The sequence below is a fragment of the Sceloporus occidentalis genome, unplaced genomic scaffold, assembly GCF_023333645.1.
Source record: "Sceloporus occidentalis isolate IW3139 unplaced genomic scaffold, rSceOcc1.0.p SCAF_7, whole genome shotgun sequence".
NCBI lineage: Eukaryota > Metazoa > Chordata > Lepidosauria > Squamata > Phrynosomatidae > Sceloporus > Sceloporus occidentalis.
This window is the reverse complement of record NW_028316987.1, coordinates 96,871,470-96,894,754: the sequence shown is the minus strand read 5'-3', so window position 1 is coordinate 96,894,754 and position 23,285 is coordinate 96,871,470. Positions and strand designations below refer to the sequence as shown.

The 23,285-nt window shown below is 45.7% G+C and overlaps 1 pseudogene; it reads left to right on the top strand.

Annotated features, from left to right (window-relative positions):
- Positions 1–8,277: 8,277 nt before the first annotated feature.
- On the top strand, positions 8,278–23,237 carry LOC149310193 (cytochrome P450 2C19-like; annotated as a pseudogene).
- The last annotated feature ends 48 nt before the right edge of the window (positions 23,238–23,285 follow it).

Below are 23,285 nucleotides of genomic sequence, written 5' to 3'. Positions count from 1 at the left end.
TATTTATTTATTTATTCCTTCGGCCGCTAAAATTGATATGTTTTCTAGGAATCTCTAGGTTCTCCATCATGACTCTACTGGAAGATGACCATAGAGTCAAGCTGGAAGACCTAGAGAAAACACTTCTCTAGGCATTTGTAGCTCCTCCAGCATGATTCTATGGTCAACTTCCAGCTGATGCTGACCATAGAGTTGTGGTAGAGCACATAGTTTTTTGTGGGTTTTTCGGGCTATGTGGCCATGTTCTAGCAGAGTTTCTTTCTGACGTTTCGCCAGCATCTGTGGCTGGCATCTTTCTCTGAAGCTGCCAGCCACAGATGCCGGTGAAACGTCAGGAATAAACTCTTCTAGAACATGGCCACATCGCCCGAAAACCCCACAAAAAACTATGGATGCCGGCCATGAAGGCTTTCGATTTTACAGTGGTAGAACACCTTCCAATTCCTAGAGAGGTATTCTCTCGGTTTAAACAAAAGTGGAGGTTTTTCTATTTGTGTTTTTTCCACCTTCACGGGGGCCCTGTGCTCCTAACCCAAGCAAATGTAGCGGACCCATTGTACAGCACAGTCACGCTCATCCCCTTTGCAGAGGCAAAGGTATGCAGACCCAAAGGAGAGAGGTGTTGCTACAGATCTGGATAACTTCCCAGGGGCCGTGTAGAAAGAACTGTTTGATACTGTACACGTACAGTCTACCATCAGTTTATATTTTAATTTGTTATTGTTATATTGATATGCTGCTTGTGTGATTTTGTTTTTATACTGGTCAATGACTGAATAAATTTTATTACATTAACTTCCCAGGGGCTTTGGGGGCTTCTCTCCCAGTTGCCCATGGAGCTGAGAGTGGCCAGACTGGGCACCCACTGCACATTTAGTATGCACCCGAAATGGCCTCATTAATGGGGTTATTCTGCTGGACTTTGAACAGGGAGACACAAGTACACATTTCTGCTTCATAATGCAGTTTGTGCATTACGTGACTTTAAGCTGTCTCTGCCTTTCAGCAAAGCTGCCTTTTGGAGATTAATAGGGAGAGAGGAAAATGTCAAGTGACCATACGCATTCCTTGCATAGCATAGCTAAAATAGTAATGGTTATATTAACATTATCTCATGCACAGCCATTTCGAGTTGTATTCCCTTCAGATGGCTGTAAACTATTGAGCCACCAGTAAAAAGCAACAAATCCATGAGAATATCAAGAAGACTCCAGGGAGAGCCTTCCATCTGATCTACAGAACAAGATGAAGAGGAATGTAAGGACAGACAGCAGCAATTGAAGGGGAAAAGCATGGTGGATTTCCATCAGAGATAGAGAATAATACACTCATCCCTCCATATTTGCGGATTTGATATCTGCGGATTTGATAATTCACGGATTTGATTAACACGTTCTCTCTAGGAATCTCTAGGTCCTCCAGTGCAACTCTACGGTCAACTTTAACTAAACGTTGCACTGGAGGATCTCGAGATTCCTAGAGAGGACACTCTACTAGGCCTTTGTAGCTCCTCCAGCGCAGTCCTATGGTCAGTGTCTGTTGGTTGTTGGTCACAGAGTTGCCCTGGAGGACCTAGAGATTCCTAAAGAGGATACTCTACTAGGCCTTTGTCACTCCTCCAGCGCAGTCCTATGGTCAGTGTCTGTCAGACATTGACCACAGAGTTGCACTGGAGGACCTAGAGATTCCTAGAGAGGTGTCCTCTCAGGTAAGAACATGGTGTTTGGGGTATTTGCAGTTTTCCATATTAACGGGGGTCTTGTGCCCCAACCCTGGCAATTATTGAGGAACAAGTGTATTGTAATAAGGTGGGCATGCTCCGGAGACTAAAAAGGCTACAAGATTTGTGTATTGGCACTTCCAGGGGATGAAGGGCATTGCTGCGGCTGCCAGTTTGGATGACTGGACATGGCAACTCAAAGGTCTCTGGACATGATAAAGCGACACTTCATCTGCCTTTCAAGGCATTTGGGGAAAGTTGGGGAGCCCCCTAAAACACTATTGCATGTCCCTCCAAGAGCTCTTGAAAACTTGTATGAGATTGTTCTTGAACCAAAAAATGGCTTTGTTCATCTGAACATTAGTCTGGTTGGACCAGGATGGTCCAAATGGACACCAGAGTATGCTAAGAATCTGGGGAAAACCCAGCCAACTGGGAGATATGGCAACCCTAGACAAGAAGGGCACCTGCTTCTAACTTATTTTTGTCAACAGGGATTTTTTATTTATTTAAACAGCCTCCAATTTTAAATTTGATGTGGCAGAAAGATCATATGCATTCCTCGCATAGCATAGATAAAATAGTACGTTTGTACTGACATTATCTCAGGCGCAGCCATGAGCCACCAGTATGCAGGATTTTTATCTCTATGTTTAAAATACATTTTAAACTGTTGATGGGATGGTTTATTTAATGGGTTTTTATAAACTTTAGTACTATACATGCCTTTAACTGCATTTTGTTTAAGCAGTGCTGCAACCCACTTTGGGTCACATATTAGGAGACAAGCAATATACTAATTAATTAATTAATTAATTAACGACTTGTTTTAAAAGCATGCCAGTTAATACAGCAGAATATCTACCCTTGTGCTTTGTTGTGGAGTGGGAGGATGATACATGTTTTGGTTACATCCAACCCTATGAAAGTGGGGGACTACACTTTTGTATTTTTGGCTGGAGGGGCCAAAACTGCTGAACAACGCAATCCCAAGCTCTGTCCCAAAGGTTAAATCATAATAATAATTGAACTGATGCCAGTTGAACACTAAGCACCGCTAACTGTGGAGTCTCACCATGCTCCTTGGAGACGTTCTATGAGCTCCACTCTTTTCTTTGCTGAGAAGAGAGAGAGATTGAGGCTGAGCTGCAATGGATCTCCTGGGGACCACCGCCATCTTCTTGGTGGTCTCCCTGGTCCTCCTCCTGGCCTGGAGGAAGGTGGAGGCCAAGAGGAAAAACTTGCACCTGGGTCCAGTGCCTCCCCCAACTCAAGGCTAGCAATTTTGCAGGACGCTTGCAGAAGGTAAGGCATGGCGATTCAGATAAACTGTGTCCATCCCATCAACGGCTTAGGTTTCCTCTGGGGTCATTGGACATATTCATTAAACTAGCCACATCTCACTGTTGACTCATGTTCAACTTGTGGTCTACTTGGACTCCTAAATCCCTTTCACACTTAGTTTCATTCGACCAAGTGTCCCCCATCCTATATCTATGCATTTCATTTTTCCTCCCTCACATTTCTCCGTATTGCATTTCATTTTGTTAGCTTTGGCCCAGGTTTCTAGCCTATCCTGTCCTCTGGGGTATTAGCTACTCCCCCTAATTTGGTGTCATCTGCAAATTTGATAAGTATGCCCCCAATTTTGTCATCCAGGTCATTGATAAAGATGTTGAATAGCACTGGGCCCAGGACAGAGCCCTGTGGGACCCCACTGGTCACTTCCCTCCAGGATGAAAAGGAGCAATGGCTGAGCACCCTTTGGGTTTGGCCAGTCAACCAATTACAAATGCACCTAAAAGTTGCCTTATCTAGCCCACATTTTACAAGTTCATATGCAAGAATATTATGGGGGAACTTGTCAAAGGCCTTACTGAAATCAAGGAATGCTATAGCTACAGCATTCCCTTCATCTACCAAGATGGTCATTTTATCAAAAAAGGGAGATCAGGTTTGTCTGGTGTAACTTGTTTCTCAGAAACGCATGCTGACTTTTTGTGATTATGGCATTGCCTTCTAAATGTTCACAGACCCTCTTGCACAGACTGAATCCCGTTGGTCCATCCCAACTGGACCAGACCTATTGACCCAGTTGTTGGATGGTGAGTCAACACAGAGGTTAATCCCATTGACTCCATGGTTTCAATGAAGTGTGGTCTAACGAAATTATGTAGCCCAAGCCAGCTACAGCTGGGAAGTTTCGCTCTTGGTGCTTTTTCCGTTGCATGAGCTGAGAGACGTGTTGAAGTCCTGGCCAAGCTTTGAAACGGGAAATTGTCCCAGTTACAGTCCAAAAAACAGAGCCTATTTCTATGCGCTGAAATAATCCGCCAGCTGAGGCAATGCCAAGTGACCTAGACTCCACAAAAGCGTATGCCAGTTACAACTACGAAAGCTTATGCTGCCAACCTCTTTCTTTCAGTTAGTCTCAAAGGTGCTGCAAGATCTCTCTGCAATACATTTACAACTAGTTGGTCTTTAGCAAGCCATGGGACTCTGGGGTTTTGCATAAAGACTAATGCAGCCAAAGTCCTTCTGGAATCTCCCTGAGCATGGAGCCAAGTTTGTGCCTTTTATAGCTTGGGGGGGGGGGGGGGAATGCATGGATAGCCATTTTTGACCATTTTAAAAAAACACCAAAGTACACGTTATGTTGACCCCTGAATGAGGCTAAACAAATCGCATGTAAGCAAACTCACATGTAAGCTGGCTTTTGAAGCCCACTAGCAAAGGTGGTACTAAACTATGCCAAGGAAGAGAATGGCAACACTAAGGTCACAGGTCTGGATCTTGCCCAAGACATTTGCTTCACCTGGTCTTTAATAAGGAGGAGTGAGTGTGAGAAAGATGTTTAGCAGCACCTTTAAGACTGGTTTTATGCTAAGATGAGCTGTCATGATATCAAGCCACTTCTTCAGATGCAGTGCAGGGTGATATTGAAGCCTTAGGCTATTAGGAATCTAAGCCAACCTGCATTTCCACGGATTTGGTATCCATGGTTTTACTTATTCATGTCCCCCAAAAATGTTCTTTCTAGGCATTTCTAGGTCCTCCGGTGCAATTCTATGGTCAACTTCTGGTGTTAGTTTCATTGAAAATAATAGAGTCCCCTGTTATCCATGGTTTTGGGTATATCTATTGGAGGCCTGGGATGTATCCCTCATGGATAGAAGGGTTTGACCTGTATTTATGTGGGAGAGAATGTAATGGGAATCAGAAAGATGCAAATCATGAACCTCACCCTAAATCTTTGAAGGGTTAGTAAGGAGATATAAAACTTTCAGATTTTGGTGCGCTCAGTTACTATTGATGTGTGAACGCAATAAACACACTTACCAAAAGTCAGTTTCCTTGGAGTCATAACCATCTCTTGGAGACTCTTTTGGTTATATGCACAATATTGAGGACCAGTGATATAGACTTGAGTTGGTTTGACTCAGATTCAAGTCAGACTCAAGTCTCTTCAGTTATTTGACTTGGACTCAACTTGGCCAAGAACACTGGAATAACTCGTCTGCTAAGGCCACTTTCAAGAAGGCCAGGATGGACCACAATTTGAGAACTGTGGCATGGAATGGGTTTACTCTAAAGCAGGCATAGGGATTGTGTGGTCCCAGCATCCCTTGCTAGCATAGGAGTCAATGGTGGGAAACAGTGGGAGATTTGCTCCAACAGATTGTGAAGGACTGCATCGAGACTGGAGACATAACCCGGTTTGGCAACACTTTAATTCTTTTCCGGCTCAAGGCTATGGAATTCTGGGAGTTGGAGTTTGTTGTGGGTCCAGAGCAGAGCAGAGCTCTGCTCTGGACCCCACAACATACTCCAACTCCCAGAATTTCATAGCCTTGAGCCAGAAAGAGTTAAAGTGGTGCCAAACCGGGTTATTTCTCCAGTCTGGATGCATCCAAGCTTTGCACGATTCACACCTGCCTTAAAGCAAAGGATGCCAACCTGTTTTTAAAAGGGGGGGGGGGGGAAGCAGAAGAGGAAATGAATCTAGCAGCGCTTTAAGACTAATATAATTTTTGCATAGGCTTTGGTAAATTTTATTCTATTTCTTCAGATGCACTGATGGAGTTAATGTGCAACTTCAGGTTACGTATTAGTTCAATGGTGGGATCAGAGTGTAACGGAGTATAGGAACATGTGATTCGTAATACATGCCATAAACTTGCAAACAGCTGCGTTGAGAGCCCACACAATGTAGTAGTTTTTGAGTATTGGACTATGGACCTTATCACAATAGACGAAATCCAGCACATAAACAGGATTTTAAAAGTAGAGGGGGGGGGGGCACAAATGCAGGACGTTTTTAAGATGCATTTGCACCAAACAGTAATAATGGGGAAATAAATTGAACAGAAAGTCGACAAAAACGACACCTTTTTACTTTCGGAAGTTCCCAAAAGTAAAAAGGTCTCGTTTTTGTCAACTTTCCATTCACTTTATTTTTGCAAGACTATTCTTTAGAAGAAACGTTGTCTGAAACACGTCCCACATTTGCGGGCATTTTCTACTTTTAAATCCTGTTTCTGCCCAGGATTTGTCTGGTGTGATAAGGTCCTATGACTCCGGAGACCAAGCGACAAATCTCCGTACCAAAAGTCAGTTACCTAAATTCAAAATATTTTTTGAGAAGAATTGTTTTGCTGCATGACTTGTTGGAGGACATCTTAATCTATGGAGCATGCCAAGAAATGAATACCTCTGCTAATGCAGTATATCCCAATTCATATGTTCCCTCATTCCAATCTTCCAATGAATTTATGCATTTTGTTTTGAGAACAGCTACTTGTATGCCACGGATTATACATCCAGGGAATTTGAAATGCTCTGCTACTGGTTTTGAGGTATTACCATTTCTAATGTTGGATTTTATCCATTCGCCTCTTGCACAGAGACTGTCCTGTTTGTGCAATGGAGGCTGCATCTGCATCTGCGCTGCCCGTTGTGAAATGAAGATCTCACCCGCCATCAAATAACCTGCTGCCGACAGCACCTTCTCCTTCCTTCTCCTCCAGGAACGAGGAACTGCCTTGGCGAAGGATTGGTCCAGATGAAGCTCTTCCTATACGTCACCAACATCCTGCAGAGTTTCTGCCTTCTTAGCAGTGGCAACAGGGACGTAGCTAGGATTTTAGGAAGGGGGGGGGGGGGTCCAGACTAAGTGCCACCATTATAATGGGGCTTGGGTGCAGCGGCGCAGCAGCATACACCATTCATTTTTCTAATGGAAGGGGGGGGTCCGAAACCCAAGAACCCCCCCTTGGCTACATCCCTGGTGGCAACATCAGTGGCACAGGAGGACATGCGTGCAAAAAGCCACCGGGTGCTGCTCCGGAGGGCTCTGGGTTTTCTGGGAAGATCTGGAGCAAAAGTGAGATCTTAAAATCCCTTTTAAGGGTGGAATAATGTGAGTTTGGTGCTGAGCTGGCCATACGTCATCAGGACAGTTTGCACCAGAATCAGGGATGGGACCCTGCGTCACTTGGACTGATCACCTTGAGGACAAGGGAAGGATATGTCATTTGGCCGGCACAGATATGGCCCCTGAAGTAGAATCATAGAGTTGGAAGAGACCACAAGGGCCATTCAGTCCAACCCCTTCTTCTGCCATGCAGGAAATCCAAATCAAAGCATCCCCGACAGATGGCCATCCAGCCTCTGCTTGAAGACCTCCAAGGAAGGAGACTCCACTACACTCTGAGGAAGGAGTGCATTCCACTGTCGGACAGCCCTTACTGTCAGGAAGTTCCTCCTAATGTTGAGGTGGAATCTCTTTTCCTGCAGTTTGCATTCATTGCTTCGGGTCCTAGTCTCTGGAGCAGCAGAAAACAAGCTTGCTCCCTCCTCAATATGACATCCCTTCAAATATTTAAACAGGGCTATTAATAAACAGGGTATTAATAAAAATGGAAGAATTGGTTTTGCAAATGTCCAAGAGACCTAGGCTTTGGGTAAACAACTAGCTAGGAAATGCTACGTTTGTTGGCTCTGTAGCACAGTGAGCTGGACAAAGACGTCGTTCTCAGGAACATGAGACTAGATTTGGGTAAAACGATAGGAATTGGCAGCACTGGGGGGGGGGGGGGGAAGAGAGACTGAATCTTTCCAAAAGACATCATCATGGGTGTCAAGCACCCAAAACAAGGAAAGTGGGAGAAAGTATGATAAGAAATGATGCCAAACCAGCATGCTTCCATTCTTAAACTAACGTTATTGTGGCAGTTTACAAAGGTGTGATGGAGTCCCATATTGGTTAATAAGGTGGGATAGCTGCCTTTGGGTAGTGGAGTCAGGTAAGAAAGCAATGCAGTTTTGAAATGCTGGGAGAGAAGACTTTTGCATTCCTCAGAGAGAAAGAGAAGGTGCTGAAAAACACAAACCCAGGCTTCATTCCAAAAATTTTATAGCAATCATTGAACAGATGGCGGTTGAACATCATCTACCGGTTTAACTGTTGACTCCGATGACATCCCTTGGAGAAGGACTGTGAGCTTCAGTCTTTCCGCGGCTGAAGGAAAAGGGTGGGAGAGTGAGGCTGAGCTGCCATGGATCTTTTGGGGACCACCACCATCTTCTTGGTGGTCTGCTTGGTCCTCCTTGTGGTCTGGAGAAAAGTGGAGTCCAAGAGGAAGAACCTGCCCCCCGGGTCCAACGCCTCTCCCCTTCGTTGGGAACCTCCTGCAGCTGAAGGCCAGCAATGTGGCAGAACGGCTGAAGAAGGTAAGAAACCAGGACCCTTCCACTCTTGAGCCCAGTTTTGTCTAGCAGCTCTGAGCGATATCCCAGCTCATCGCTCAGGACCCACAACTGTATCTTCCAACCTCCAGGTGAGCATCCAGTGTCCAGGTAATAAGTTGTGACTGGATGAGAATCTAGTGAGCAGGCAGGTGTAAGGTATAAGCTCATGGTAATGAGCTAAGTAGACCAGGTGATTAAGGTAACTCATTAGAAAGGTATAATTGCCTTGTGGGTCTAGGGAGCATTTATTGAATCCTGCTCTCCATGCTGCCCTCATGGTAATGTATGCATGCTGCTTAATCAAGATTTTGTACTGTTCATATTCTGTTTGCTATTGTTTTGAGACTTCTGTTAAGTAAAGTTTTGTTAAATTTCCTCAAACCTCTGCGGTCATTTTTTTCTTTAAAACTCACACCCCAACATCCAGAGACAGGTAAGGGGCAGGTTCACTGCAGAAATCATGCAGTTTGACACTGCTTTAACTGCCATGGCTCCAGTCTATGGAATTATGGGATTTGTAGTTTTGTTGTGACACCAGAACACTCTGACAGAGAAGGATAAATATATCATGAAACTAAAATGCCAGAATTTCATAGCAGTATTGAGCCATGGCAGGTAAAGTGGTGTCAGACTGAATTCATTCTACAATGCAGATGCAGCCTATATTACAAATTTAGAAAGGTTTGGTGCTGCTTTAACCATAATGGATCCATACCATGGAATCCTGGGGTACATAGTTCAAGGAAGGACTTAGAATTCTGTGCTAGAAAGCTGTGGTCCGTTCCCCTGGACTGCAGCACTAGAGCTCCCTCACAAAGAGCTCTAAGTAATGCACATTATTACAAATCCCAGCAATCCATAAAATGGAGGTGTGGCAATTAAAGTGGGATCAAAGTACATTAATTTTGCAATCTAGCCAAAGTTCACTTACTACACCTCCCAGAATCCCCCAACCAGCTATTAACTGATTTGATTTGATCTGATTCCTAACTTGCTTTCTCTTGAATGGGACTCAAAGCAGTTTACGGTATATATTAAAACAGAACATCTACAACAAGCTAAAGAGACTTAAAGACTTGTCCTTTGAAGATAGACATTTCCCAACTCTGGATTATTTCTGTAGTCCATGAAAGCTCACGCTTCAGTCAATCTGCTAATCTTGAAGGGATACTAAAGCGTCTTGCTGTAGTTGCTGCAAAAGTACAGCTATCGCTCGGCAGACGCCAGCAAAGAGGTGGAATAAGGACAGAATACAGCTTTGGGTTTGGCAATCGCTTGGGTTGCTTGCAACAGCTCCAAAGCCCTGGGAGGCTGCCAAATTGCAAGAGGTCAAACCTCAAGAGAGAAGGCTTGGAAGGAAAGTGGGAGGAGGAGAAGGAAGCACATTCCAGGCATTTGGAAGCCAAAGAATAAAAGGGAAAACTTTCTGGGGAGGAGGCAGACTGGATCAAAAGCTATTGGTTAGAGACTCAGGAGTAGAGCTAAATGCTTCAGTCTGAAAGGGATGTACACAGGGAATGGGGTGAGAGAGGTCGCTTATGCAGCGACAACATACAGTTTAATGTTTTATCCAAATGAGTTTATTTTGGCCATAAGATGCCCCACAATTCTAATGTTTACCCTACAATACTTTCTGCACTCTCTTTTCCACTTGAATCCAGGGAAGTTGCTTCTGTCCTAAACCAGTGCCTGTCTTCTGTAATGGACTGGATGAGGGTGAACCAATTGAAACCAATGGAGGCCAAACTAGCATTCAAACTCCTGGTGTCCTAGTCCAACAGTCCATCCACTTTACCAGTGGTTCCCCAACTTTGGTCCTCTAGATGTTTCGGACTTCAGTTCCCAGATTTCCTGATTTTAGGCCAAGCTGGCTGGGGCTTCTGGGATCTGAAGTCCAAAACACCTGGAAGATCAAAGTTTGGGAATCACTGCGCTAGACCATGATGGCTCTGCCAAAGCCGTCTTGGCTCCAGGGGGAATGCCCAGAGATAGGCACCTTGCCCCTCAAACTCACCCTCTTGTGTTGCCTCTTCTTCACCCTCTTCTTCCTGCCCTGACTTTGCAGATGAGTGAACAATACGGACCAGTGTTTACGGTGTATTTTGGCTCAGACCGGGTGGTGGTCCTCTATGGCTACGATGTGGTGAAGAAGATTCTGGTGGACAGCGGAGATGAATTCCTCGACCGAGGAAGCTTCCCATCAGCAGATAAGACCAACAGAGGACTAGGTATTGCCTCTCTTAGAAAGGAAGGTGCTGCTAGTCTCTGTTCTGGGCGTCACAATTCATAAATTGGAGAGTGTCCAGAGGAGGGCAACCAACATGGTGAAAGGCCTGGAAACCATGAAGCCCTATGAGGAGAGACTTAGGGAGCTGGGGATGTTTAGCCTGGAGCAGAGACAGTTAAGAGGTGATATGATAATGATGATGATGATGATGATGATGATGATGATGATGATGAGTTTTATTTATATTGTCCTGCCTCTCCCAGTGGATCGAGGCGGGATTACAAACAAAATTATCTCTCTCTGGCTTTGCTTCGCGAACAAAGATTCAGGAAGGACTCGTCCCACGCTTTGTACAAGTGTGTTGGTGACTAAAAAGGCCAATTCGGGATAAACCGGTCCGGTTGCAGAAAGCACAGCAGAAGGTCTCCTTGGGTGATGTTTCCAGGTTGAGGTTCTTTCTGCGTTGTCGTTTCTCTTTGAGGCTCGTTCGGCGTGAGCTTTCGAAGGAGGCTGCAGCGTCATGGATAGTGCGTCTCCATGCCTCCCGATGCGAGGCCAGGGAGGACCATTGTTGGTGATCTATCTGGCCAAGCCTGAGATGTTGTTTCAGGGAGCCCTTGTATCTCTTCTTTGGGGCGCCCCTCTTACACTCTTGACCCGTGGCGAGTTCACCGTAGAATACTCTTTTTGGGAGGCGATGGTCCTCCATCCTAGAAACGTGTCCTGCCCAGCGCAGCTGCGTCCTCAATAGCATGGCCTCAATGCTGGTGATCCCTGCTTCTCAAGGACAGCAACATTCGTCACATAGTCAGTCCAGTGTATATTTAGAATTGTGCGTAAACAGCGCTGATTATACAGACACAATAATACTAATAACAATTATTTAAAATCACAATATAAAACCATATCTCATCTAAAAACAATTAGTACCATATAAAAAAAATTTCACAGCCTGAGATAGACTCCTAATGATATGCTAGTTTAAATATTTGAAGGGATGTCACATTGATGATGGAGCAAGCTTGTTTTCTGCTGCTCCAGAGAACAGGATCCAGAACAATGGATGCAAGCTCCAGAAAAGAGACATTAGGAGGAACTTCCTGAGAGTAAGGGCTGTTCGACAGTGGAACACACTCCTTCCTCGGAGTGTAGTGGAGTCTCCTTCTTTGGAGGTCTTTGGAGCTGGGTGGCCATCTGTCAGGGATGCTTTGACTGTGAGTTCCTGCATGGCAGAAGAAGCGGGTTGGACTTCCAACTCTATGATTCTATTATTCTGTCTTGTCACCAATGCTGTTTAATGTTTTTTTGAAACATGTGGGAGAGTTGGAGCTGGGTGCCACCCATACTGGCACCAAACCCTCTTTCTTCTTTCTCTCTAACTCCAGAGAGGCAGTTTCCATACTAAACCATCATCAGTTGTCAATAACGGACTAGTGAAGACAAATCCAAAGCATGCAGTTTGACCCCCATATCCACGGATTCAGTATCCGTGGTTTCACTTATCCATGTCTGAAAAATATATGTTCTTTCTAGGCCCAGGCTGGACATTGTTTGTCTCATTGAAAATAATGGGTTTCTTTATTATCCACAGTTTCAAGTATCCACAGAAGCCCTTGGAAAGTAACCCCGATGGATACACCAATGGTTCATCTTAGAGAGAAATGACTAGTGAGGTGCCACGGGGCTCTGTCTTGGGCCCAGTGCTATTCAACATACTTACTGGTTACTTGAATAAAAGAACAGAGGACGTGAATATTAAATTCACAGATGACACCAAATTAGGGTCTAATACCATAGAAGATCAGAATTCAATGTGACCTTAACAAATTAGAAAGCCGGGCTAAAACCTACAGAATATATTTCAACAGGGGAAACATAAAATCTTGCACTCAGGCAAGAAAAATTAAATGCACAGATATAGGATGGGAGACACCTGGCTTAAAAAGACTCCATGTGAAAATGATCTAGGATTTTAGTAGATCACAAGCTGAACATAAGTCAACAGTGTGATCCAGCAGCTAAAAAGGCCAATGTGATCCTAGGCTGCATCAATAGAAGTATAGTGTCTAGATCAAGGGAAGTAATAGTGCCATTCTATTCTGCTTGGTCAGGCCCCACCTGGAATAATCCTGTGTCCAGTTCTGGGCAACACAGCTCAAAAAGCATGTGGAGAAACTGGAGTGTGGCCAAAGGAGGTAGACCAAAATGGGGAAGGGTCTGGAAACCAGCTAATGCTGTGAGGAATGATTGAGGGAAGTGGGGATGTTTAGCCTGGAGAAGAGAAGATCAAGAGGTGGCATGTCAAAAAATTTGAAGGGATGTCATATTGAGGATGGAGCAAGCAAGCTTTGATGCTATGAAACCTAGGTTTTATGGCACAGAAGGCTACATGCCTAAAATGGAACAGTGGCCCAAATTTTCAGGAGGTACCAAATGTCCCAACTGCAGGTATTCTCATGGCGAACGGCGAGCGTTGGCTCCAGATCCGGCGCTTCTCCCTCACGACTTTGAGGAACTTTGGGATGGGGAAGAAGAGCATCGAGGAACGGATCCAAGAGGAGGCAGAGTTCCTCATGAAAGAGCTCAGAGCCACAAAGGGTTCGTACATTGATGTGCTAAATTGCTCTCTTATGTTTCCATGGCGGGAACTATCCCTCTCTAGAGAACTGGGTCTCTGTGACCAGACGGATGGAAGTCCTTGTCAGCATCATGGCCAAACATTAATGAAAAAGTTAACTGATATTAGTGAACGCAAAAGATACTCTTTGCCTTGATGTTACAGCAGGGGGGCTACTAAGGGAGTGCAATGGATGCGGACCTCACCATTTGACACCACAGAGAGGGGTAAACACTCAGTGGGGCAGTTGCTCCCATCCGTCCCAAGAACCCCTTGGTCATCCTTTCCACTGGCCACTGGTGGAGGTGGGATGCTTCTGGTGACCAGCAGCTCCTTCCAGGTCTAGCGGAGCGGCTGGCCAAATGGGGAAAACGTTACCAGGTGGCAGCCACAGCCCACTGTCAGACTCTGGTGTGAAGGAGCTGCCTTCCAGGTCTGGAGGGTCTGCTGGCCAGGCAGGAGGGCAAGTCGCCTCCCTTTCCTGTTCACCCAACAGCCCTGCTAGACCCGGAAAAGTGTGTGCCATGCAGCCTGGGGTTACAGCATGAGTTACTGCAGTGAGTTGACACCAAGCCTCATGATGCCATTGCGTGAGAGTTTGTGGCTGGAAAAAGATATGGAAGCTGGGAACATAAAGGAGGAGTGAGTGTTCCTATGTCATTATTCTTTCTGCGCATTTCTCATCACTACTAGCAGAGGGGGAGACTGGTCATACTTGTGGACTTGGTTTCCTTCATTTGCATCTTCACTGTATAACCCTTGGGAGTCCATCTTCCATTGGCTTTGGTTTAAGGGCAGTGCATCCCAGCCCAAGAATTCCCTCTATGACCAGCAATGAGGATTCGATTTGACTGATAAGTCTGGGTAGAACTTTTCTTTGAGGGGATGCTAGGCTTCATCAGTGAAAGTACTGGGGTGCTGTTTGCTGTGTGTTCAATCTGCTGCACCAAGAAATATTACCCTATAGCAGTCATCTATGTCCAAAAGAACTCTTGAAGAGACCTGGGACTACACTCAGTTTGGGAAGAGAAGACTTTGTGTGTTAATTTTCGGAGGTGGGAATCCTACAGCCCTCCAGATGTGGTTGGATTGGATGTTCTAGCATCCCTAGACAGCATAGCCACTAAAGAGGAATACTGGGAGTTGCAGTCTATCCATATCGGGAGGGAGGCATTATTCCCACCCCCAGTTTTACTGATTGTTAGGCAGAGATTCAGTCCTGCCAAGTTACAAACTGCAGACTTCAAATATTTGAGAGCCAAAAGATGTAGACAATGTGAAGTCAAAGGCTTTCGTGGCTGGCATCCATAGTTTTTTGTGGGGTTTTCAGGCTATGTGGCCATGTTCTAGAGGAATGTATTCCTAATGTTTTGCCAGCATCTGTGGCTGGCATCTTCAGAGAATGCCAAAGAATGCATTCTCTGAAGATGTCCGCCATAGGTTCCAGCAAAACGTCAGGAATAAACTCTTCTAGAACATGGCCACGTAGCCTGAAAACCCTACAAAAATGATGTAGTCAACCTTTGCAAGTGCAAAGCAGCTGCTGATATCCAGCGGCTGCCCACTCTTCTTCTCAACTGAGCCCCTTCCCTTCCTTTGCCAGGCCAGCCCTTCAACCCGGCCATGCTTCTCAGCTGCGCCACCGCCAACATAGTCAGCCACATTCTCCTGGGAGAACGGTTCGACTACCAGGACCAGGAGTACCTCAGGATTGTCCGCTTGCTCATTGAGAGCTTGAGGCTGGAGAGCTCCATCGCAGGACAGGTGGGTGAGGAAGACCCTGGAAGGTGGGCTGGAGAAGGGTCCTCAAAAGTGGATCTGTGCCCAGAGGGACAGAGGTGGGATGTTAGGCAGGCAGAGGAGTTATGAACAAAGGGTTGGATAGTTGAGTCCCTTTTGTGGTGGCAAGTGCCCTGGAGAAAACACCTGTGATTCAAGAGAACAAGCCAGTTTGGCAGGTTTTCATCCAATGGAGGTAGACAAGAAGGTTAAACACCCCATCAATGAAGCCATTCCTTGTCAGCAGGAGGAAGGTGAGGATGAGGGGATGTCCAGTTTCTACTTTTATTTTAAGGCTTGGCTCCCCGCCCCCAAAAATGGACAGGGTCTAGGCCACTATCAGCCCTACCTGCCCAGTATGCTTTCTCAATCATCTCTGCAGATTCTGGCAAAAGACAGTTTTCCTGCATCAAAGTCTAATATTCATCTTTATTGAGCATAACTGGTAACAACTCTGTCAGTTAGGTGTCAGTTTCCAAAGCAAAGCAACCTTGCAAAGCATGACCACAGTGTGCATCACAAACATCTTCCATTCCTCTGTCTCTCTTTCCCCTTCAGCTCTACAACATCTTCCCCCACATCATGGACCACTTGCCCGGCCCTCACCAGACCTTCTTCACAAACCTTGAGGATGTCCAGGCCTTTGTCGCCCGGAAGATAATAAATCACGAGAAGACCTTGGATGCCAGTAGTGGCCCAAGGGACTTCATAGATTCCTTCCTCTTCAAAATGGAGCAGGTAAGGCATGGAGGAGACAGTGCAGAGTAGTGGTTAGAGTAGGGTTGGCCAATGCTGATACTTTCAGGGACAAAACCAGACACTTTGGGGCACCTCTTGGTGATGCGATTAAACATTATGCATTAGGTAATAACCATAGCTTCTCACAGATTGTCATTCAAGCACACTCACACTCACACAGAACACATTTTGCTGTTTAGAAATTTAGACAGACGTCTTAGCTAGCCAGAGATTTGAACCCACTCCTTTCTTCTTGTCTAGAGCTGAGCCTACCAAAACAGGAGCACTTGTGTCCAGGAGTCATGAAAAGTGGAGACTCCAGGGCCAAGCCTTGTGACCTGGGAACCCTAGACAGAGTATTGGATGAGGGCCCTAGGAGACCAAGGTTCCAATCCCTGCTCAGCCATGGAAACCCATTGGTGGCCTTGGGCAAGTCAATTTCAGAGGAAAGCCATGGGAAGCTTCCTCGGTCTTGACAAGAAAACACTAGGAGAGGGTTTCCATAAATCCTAGTCAGTTTGAAGGCACACAAGAACGGCAAGAAGAACCTTGGAGGAAAAACAGCAGAAATGACGAGGTCCTGAGTCCTGACCCCTCGTCTGTGGCCATGGGTTTCTTGCTTCCATATAGGCCCAAACGCAATGATGGGGGTGGCAGTCACGAAGCAGCCAGTGCCTGTACCCATCACTGAATTGGGTGAGTCTGGTTGCCAGAGTGAAAATTGGAAGAGGTTCTTCTCCCTTTAATCAGTTGAATAGAAGAGGGAATTTCATTTGAGACCACACTGGCTGAAATTCCTTCTTCTGCACAACCACCAAAAGTGCAGAAGCCCTCTCCATTTGTCAATCTGGCAACCCTATGGGAGAATCCTGTTACTGCTAGGGTTTGTAGCTGGTTGGTTTGGGGGCTACATGCTCACAAATAGCCCACCTAGCGTGGCCAGTGCACATATTGACAAGGGGATTCTGGGAACTGTAGTTTTTAAAAAAGTGATGTTTCCCAGTTCTGGTCATTCCAGACAACCCCAAATGTTGTGATAGAAGATGCTGCTCCGAAGAGTGGTGCAATCTCCTTCCCTGGAGGTTTCTAAGTAGAGACATAGATGGCCATCAGTCACTGCAAGGCCCTGGATTGTGTCTTCTTGCATGGCAGAGGATGACCCTTGGGATCATTTCCCTTGGGATCATTTCCAACCCTAGGATTATGAGTCACACTTGTTCTCTGCATTCCCAGGAGAAGAACAACCCCAAAACGGAGTTCACAAGAGACAATCTGATGATGACTGTTTATGACATCTTCTTCGCTGGGACAGAGACCACCAGCACCAGCCTGAGATACACCCTCATGATCCTGCTTGAACACCCAGACGTGGAAGGTGGGTCACCACCCACTGAGTCAACCCAGTCTTCTTAAAAGCACAGAATCCTAGAATTGGAAGAAATCCCCTGGCACATCCAGTCCATCCCCATGCTGCCATGCAGGAAGACACAATCCAACCTCTCCCAACAGATGGTCACCCAACCTCCTCTCAGCAAGAGCTGTTCAGCCGTGGAAGACACTTGTGGTGGAGGCTCCTTCCTTGGATATCCATCTGTCGGGAGTGCGTTGATTGAGAGTTCCTGCATGGCAGAATGGGTTGGACTGGATAGCCTTGGGGTCACTTCCAACTATATCATTGATATGATATATGATATGATGTGATCCTACTTTATCCTCTTCTGCTGTAGCTGGTTGACAATCTCTCTCATTTTATTCTGAAAACCAGCCCATGAGATAACCAATGCGGTGGGGTTTCATTCATGAGCTTCTGTGGACTCCATTAGACTGGATCATTTTGAGTCTCTGAGTACCGAGGAAGTGGACAAGATTCTTCGAAGTGTTAGGAAGACAACATGCTCTCTCGATCCCTGTCCTTCATGGCTGGCGGCCCAGGGGGGAACGGCGGTAACCTCTATGTTATGCCGTATAATTAATTCATCCTTCAGGGAGGGGTGTTTTCCATTGAGTTTAAAATCAGCAGTAGTAAAACCTCTGCTAAAAAAGCCCTCCCTGGACCCCCTGATTCGGAATAATTATCGGCCTGTTTCGCTGCTGCCTTTTTTAGGGAAGGTGATCGAGAGGGCAGTTGCCTTCCAGCTTCAAGCGATCTTGGATGAAACAGATTTTCTAGACCCATTTCAAACCGGCTTCCAGGTGGGCTATGGAGTTGAGACTGCCATGGTCGCCTTAGTCAATGATCTCCATCTGGGCATGGACAGGGAAAGCGTGTCCCTGTTAGTGCTTTTGGACATCTCAGCGGCCTTCGATACCATCGACCATGGTATCCTTCTGGATTGCCTGAGGGAGTTAGGTATCTGGGGCACTGCGCTCCAGTGGTTCCGTTCCTACCTCTCGGGTAGATTCCAAATGGTGCAGCTGGGGGACGTTTGCTCCGATAAGAGGGAACTAACATCTGGTGTCCCTTAAGGACACCAGATGTTATTCTGTCCCCCATGCTATTTAACATTTACATGAAACCGCTGGGAGAGATCATCCGGAGACACGGGGCGCAGTGTTATCAGTACGCTGATGACACCCAAATATGCTTCTCTGTGTCCCCGACTGATGCAGTGACCAGGGACAGCATCTCTCCTCTAAATGCCTGCTTGGAGTCTGTAATGGGCTGGATGATGAAAAACAAACTCAGCTTGAATCCAGAGAAAACGGAAGTACTAGTGATAGGTTCCCCGGGTCCGGGTGGTGAAATTTGTCCACCTGTCCTGAATGGGGTCACGCTCCCCCTGAAGGACTCAGTTCACAGTCTGGGGGTGCTTTTGGACTTGTCGCTCCAGCTGACTTCCCAGGTGGATGCGACGGTCAGAAGCACCTGTTACCAGCTTCGGCTGATACGCCAGCTGTGACCCTACCTGTGCCGGGGGGACCTTGAAACAGTGGTACATGCTCTGGTAACCTCTTGGTTGGATTTCTGCAATGCGCTCTAAATGGGGCAACCCTTGTACCAAACCCAGAAGCTTCAGCTAGTGCAGAATATGGCAGCTAGGTTGGTCACTGGATGTCCCAGGGCCGACCATATAAGACCGATTCTGCATGATCTCCATTGGCTGCCTGTTCGCTTCTGGGCACAATACAAGGTGTTGGTTATAACCTATAAAGCCCTAAATAGCTTGGGCCCAGGGTACTTGGAGGACCGCCTCTCCCCATATAATCTGCCCTGCACACTCAGGTCAGCCGGGAAGAATCTCTTGAGGATCCCGATAACGAGATATGTGTCAACTTCACAAAGGGCCTTTTCTATCTTGGCCCCTGGGATCTGGAACACCCTTCCCGAGGAACTCCGCTCCGCCACCTCCCTGGATCTCTTTAAAAAGAGACTTAAGACCTTCCTGTTTCGGCAAGCCTTCCCCGGTGCTCCTTGATGATATATGACTCCCCCCTATATGTACAGCATTATCGAGCACATTTAGCTGGCCTGGATTGATGTATGGTTTTAATCTCTATTTTGAAATGTTTTTATTGGAGTTTTATTTATGTATTGCAATTTTTATCTTGTATTTTGTATTTGATATTGCAATTTTTCCCTGTACACCACTATGATCAACATGGAATAGCAGTTTATAAATAAAACTTATCGCATGCCATGGCCCTGATCCGGCGCTTTGCTGGCTCTAAAAATAACGGCAAAATGCTGCTCCTTTTAGAGCCGGCAAACAGGCGCCCCTGCTGCCATGGTGGCACTTTTTGGCGCTCCTTTTGGGGTGCATCATATAAATGCCATGCCAAAGGGGTGCCATGATGACACCCGCAGTGTGGGCAGGTGGGCATTGTGATGCTGGCATGGGAGCGGAATCAGGGTGTGCCTCATCCAAAAGCCAAGCCCCCACACTGCTCCCACACCAGCGTTTCAAGTACAACCTCTTAGAAATCTTTCTCTTTGCTGGGTGAAGTTACCAAATGTTTTGTGTATTTTTCATTATTTTTCACATGTTTTTGCAAAAATTTCATTTGTATAAAACCCAGCAGGATCCTGCTGTGACACATGCATACGTTCCCTACAGAAGAGGCTGGGCATTTTTGTCTGACATGAAACACAATTCATAACTATGGAGATGGAAGTACCCAAGAGGTGCCATGATGCAAGTACTTTGTGCATGCCGGTGGGTTATCAGATTGTTGAATCATGGATATCTACATGCGCAATTGCTCACACATTGTGTGGCGCAACATTGCGATTTGCTCACAAAGCAATGTTGCTCGACTTTGCAATAATCCCATGAGCATAACATGACACTCCATCTCCTCCACATACAACCTCAGCCATTGTATTTTGCACAAAATACAGCATTTTAAGGCAAAAAGGGGGTTAGGGATGGCAAATGGAAGTCGAAAAACATATTGTGGTCTTTTCACCCTCACACATGGCAAGAGATCCTGCAGCAGTCAAATTATTATTGCTATCGTTGTTAAGCTTTATTTATAACCTTCTGTAAATTTACACACTGCTGTACATACAGTCATTTAAAACAGATAAAATAAACTTGCCTCTGGCGTACATTCTACGAAAATAATTAAACATAATACATGTTAATATGTCTTAACATTTAAACAATAAAATATAGCAGACAACAAATTAAAATAATTAAAAACAAATTAAATAATGCTGATGGGGGGGGGGCCTCGACAGACTGAAACAGCCTTTCTCAGCAATGATGAGGAAAACTGGCTAATGTCCTTTGCGTTCCTCATATTGATGTTTGAAAGGGGGAAGAAAAGAGATTAGCCTTTCCTTTTCTGGTTTGCTGAATGCATTTCTTCAACTATCTGGGTGCATTTATTGTCTTGCCCTTGGCTCCACTTCCAGCAAAGATCCACGAGGAAATCGACCGAGTGATCGGAAGGGAACGGCTGCCGGCCATGAAGGATCGCCTCCAGATGCCCTACACAGAAGCCGCCCTCCATGAAGCCCAGAGGTTCCTCTCCCTCATCCCCTTAGGATTCACCCGCATTGTGAAGAAGGACATGGAGCTGGAAGGATTCAACATCCCAAAGGTACCCAGTGTGGTGTTCTTCTTCTTCTTCTTCTTGTTCTTGGGTGCCTCTAAGGCAGTGGTCCTCCATCTTCCTAATGCTGCGGCCCTTTAATGCAGTTCCTCATGTTGTGGTGACCACCAATCATAAAATTGTGGTGTCACAGTTCCTAAGACCATTGGAAATATGTGTTTTCCAATGGTCTTAGGCGACTGCTGTGAAAGGATCATTTGACCTCCAAAGGGGTCAAGACCCACAGGGTGGGAACCACTGCTCCAAGGCGAACCTATCATGGGGTTTTCTTGGTTTTCTGGAATCATTTCTTGGTTTTCTGAGGCTGAGAGAGTGTGACTTGCCCACGGCCTCCCAGAGGGTTTCCATGCCTGAGCAGCCATTCGAACCCTGGTCTGCAGAGTCCTTGTCCAATTATTATTATTATTATTAACCTTTATTTATAAAGCGCTGTAAATTTACACAGCGCTGTACATACAATCTTTCTAACTGGACGGTTCCCTGCCCTCAGGCTTACAATCTAGAAAGACATGACGCAAAAGGAGAAGGGAGTGGTGGAGGGGAAGGGGAGGAGGGCCAGCCGTTCTTCTCTAACTCCAAGGCCTGGACCAAGGCAAATGGACTGGAAACATAGGAAATGATGGAAGGAATCAACTGGATATAAAGCAATGTCCAATGCTACATCAAGCTGGTTGCATGTTTTCAAGAAGTGCTGAATATGTATGTATTTAACTATGTCAAATTAAACATTTTAATTGGCTAGGTCATTTAATAGAGAGTCGGTGTGGTAAAGTAGTTTAAGCACTGGACCGTGACTCTGGCGAACGGGGTTTGAATCCTGGCTCGGCCATGTAAAAACCGATTGGGAGACCTTGGGCAAGTCACACTCTCTCAGCCTCAGAGGATGCCAATGGCAAACCCCCTCTGAAGAAACTTTCCAAGAAAACCCCATTATAAGTTTGCCTTAGGGCCGCTGTAAATCAGAAGCGACTTGAAGACACGCAACAAACAAAAACAAAAGGTCATTTAATGCCTTTTAAACTTCCCCCCACATTTCTGTTCTAAGCCACTTTGGGTCCCATTTTAGGAGAAAGGCAGAATATCAGTCATAGAAATAAATCATCTTTCAGTTGCCCAAATGTTCTTGTTTGCCACCAAAATGTAATGACTTAGTAGTTTTTGAACTCTTAAGTGTTATCTTTAACATGATACTTTAAACTCTGCAATTCCCTTTTTAAAAAAGAAAGAATCAGAAGTTGTTCTGCTAAATAATCTTCCATCTGTGTGCACATAATCCCATAATTTGTCTTGTACTAATAGAGGTTGAGTGTCCCTGATCCAGAATTCCCAGATCTGAAATATTCCAAAATCCCAAATTGTCCAGAAGGGTGGCTGAGAGTGTGACAGTTTTGCTTTCTGATGTCTCAATGTACACAAACATTGTTCCATGCACAAAATTATTTTAAAATATTCTGTATAAAATTACCTCCAAACTCTGTGTATAAAGTGTACATGAAACATAAATGAATTTCACATTTAGGCTTGGGTCCCATCTCCAAGATATTGCATTATTTATATGCAAATACTCCAAAAGAGGAAAACATCAGGAACACTTCTGGCCCCAAGCATTTCGGAGAAAGGAGACTCAACCTGTATAAGAATGTAAAGCCTTCCTTAGGGCTTAGAAATGAGCAACAAAATTGTCATTTGCCAATCCCTTTGTATGTTTCCCACAGGGAGCTACTCTCTATCCCATCCTGAGATCTGCGCTGCATGACCCCAAGCAATATAAAAACCCGTCCCAGTTTGACCCGGCGCATTTCCTGGATGAAAAAGGAGAATTCAAGAAGAATGGAGCAGACATGCCTTTCTCTGCAGGTCCGGGCATTGGATGGGGAGACATCTTTAAGGTGGTCAGATTTTCACCCTGTTGTCCACAACAACACATTGTGCTGCCCAGAAAGTCACATCGCATCGCCTCCTCTTCCTGTTATCAGCCAACTTGCAGCCCAAAATCACAAATCTGGAGTTCTGGGGCACATCTAATTGCTGTGTCTATGGCTGCACTGCACTGCAGTTTGAAATGTCATGCTTGAAACCTCTGTTGGGAAAAGAATACCCAGTTTCCCCCCTTCTGCTTTTCCTTCTCCTCCAGGCAAGAGGAACTGCCTTGGCGAAGGACTGGCGCGGATGCAGCTCTTCCTCTATATCACCACCATCTTGCAGAGTTTCCGCCTGAAGTACCCCCCGGGAGTCACCAAGATCAACCTCGTTCCCGACGTCAGTGGGTTCGGGAACATCCCACACCAAGTCGACTTCTGCTTCTGCCCACGCTAAGGGCATGAAAGGTCCCAAAATCTCTCCAACTGGGGCTCATCCAACTGCCATCATTTCCCTTTTCTGATTTTGCTTTAATT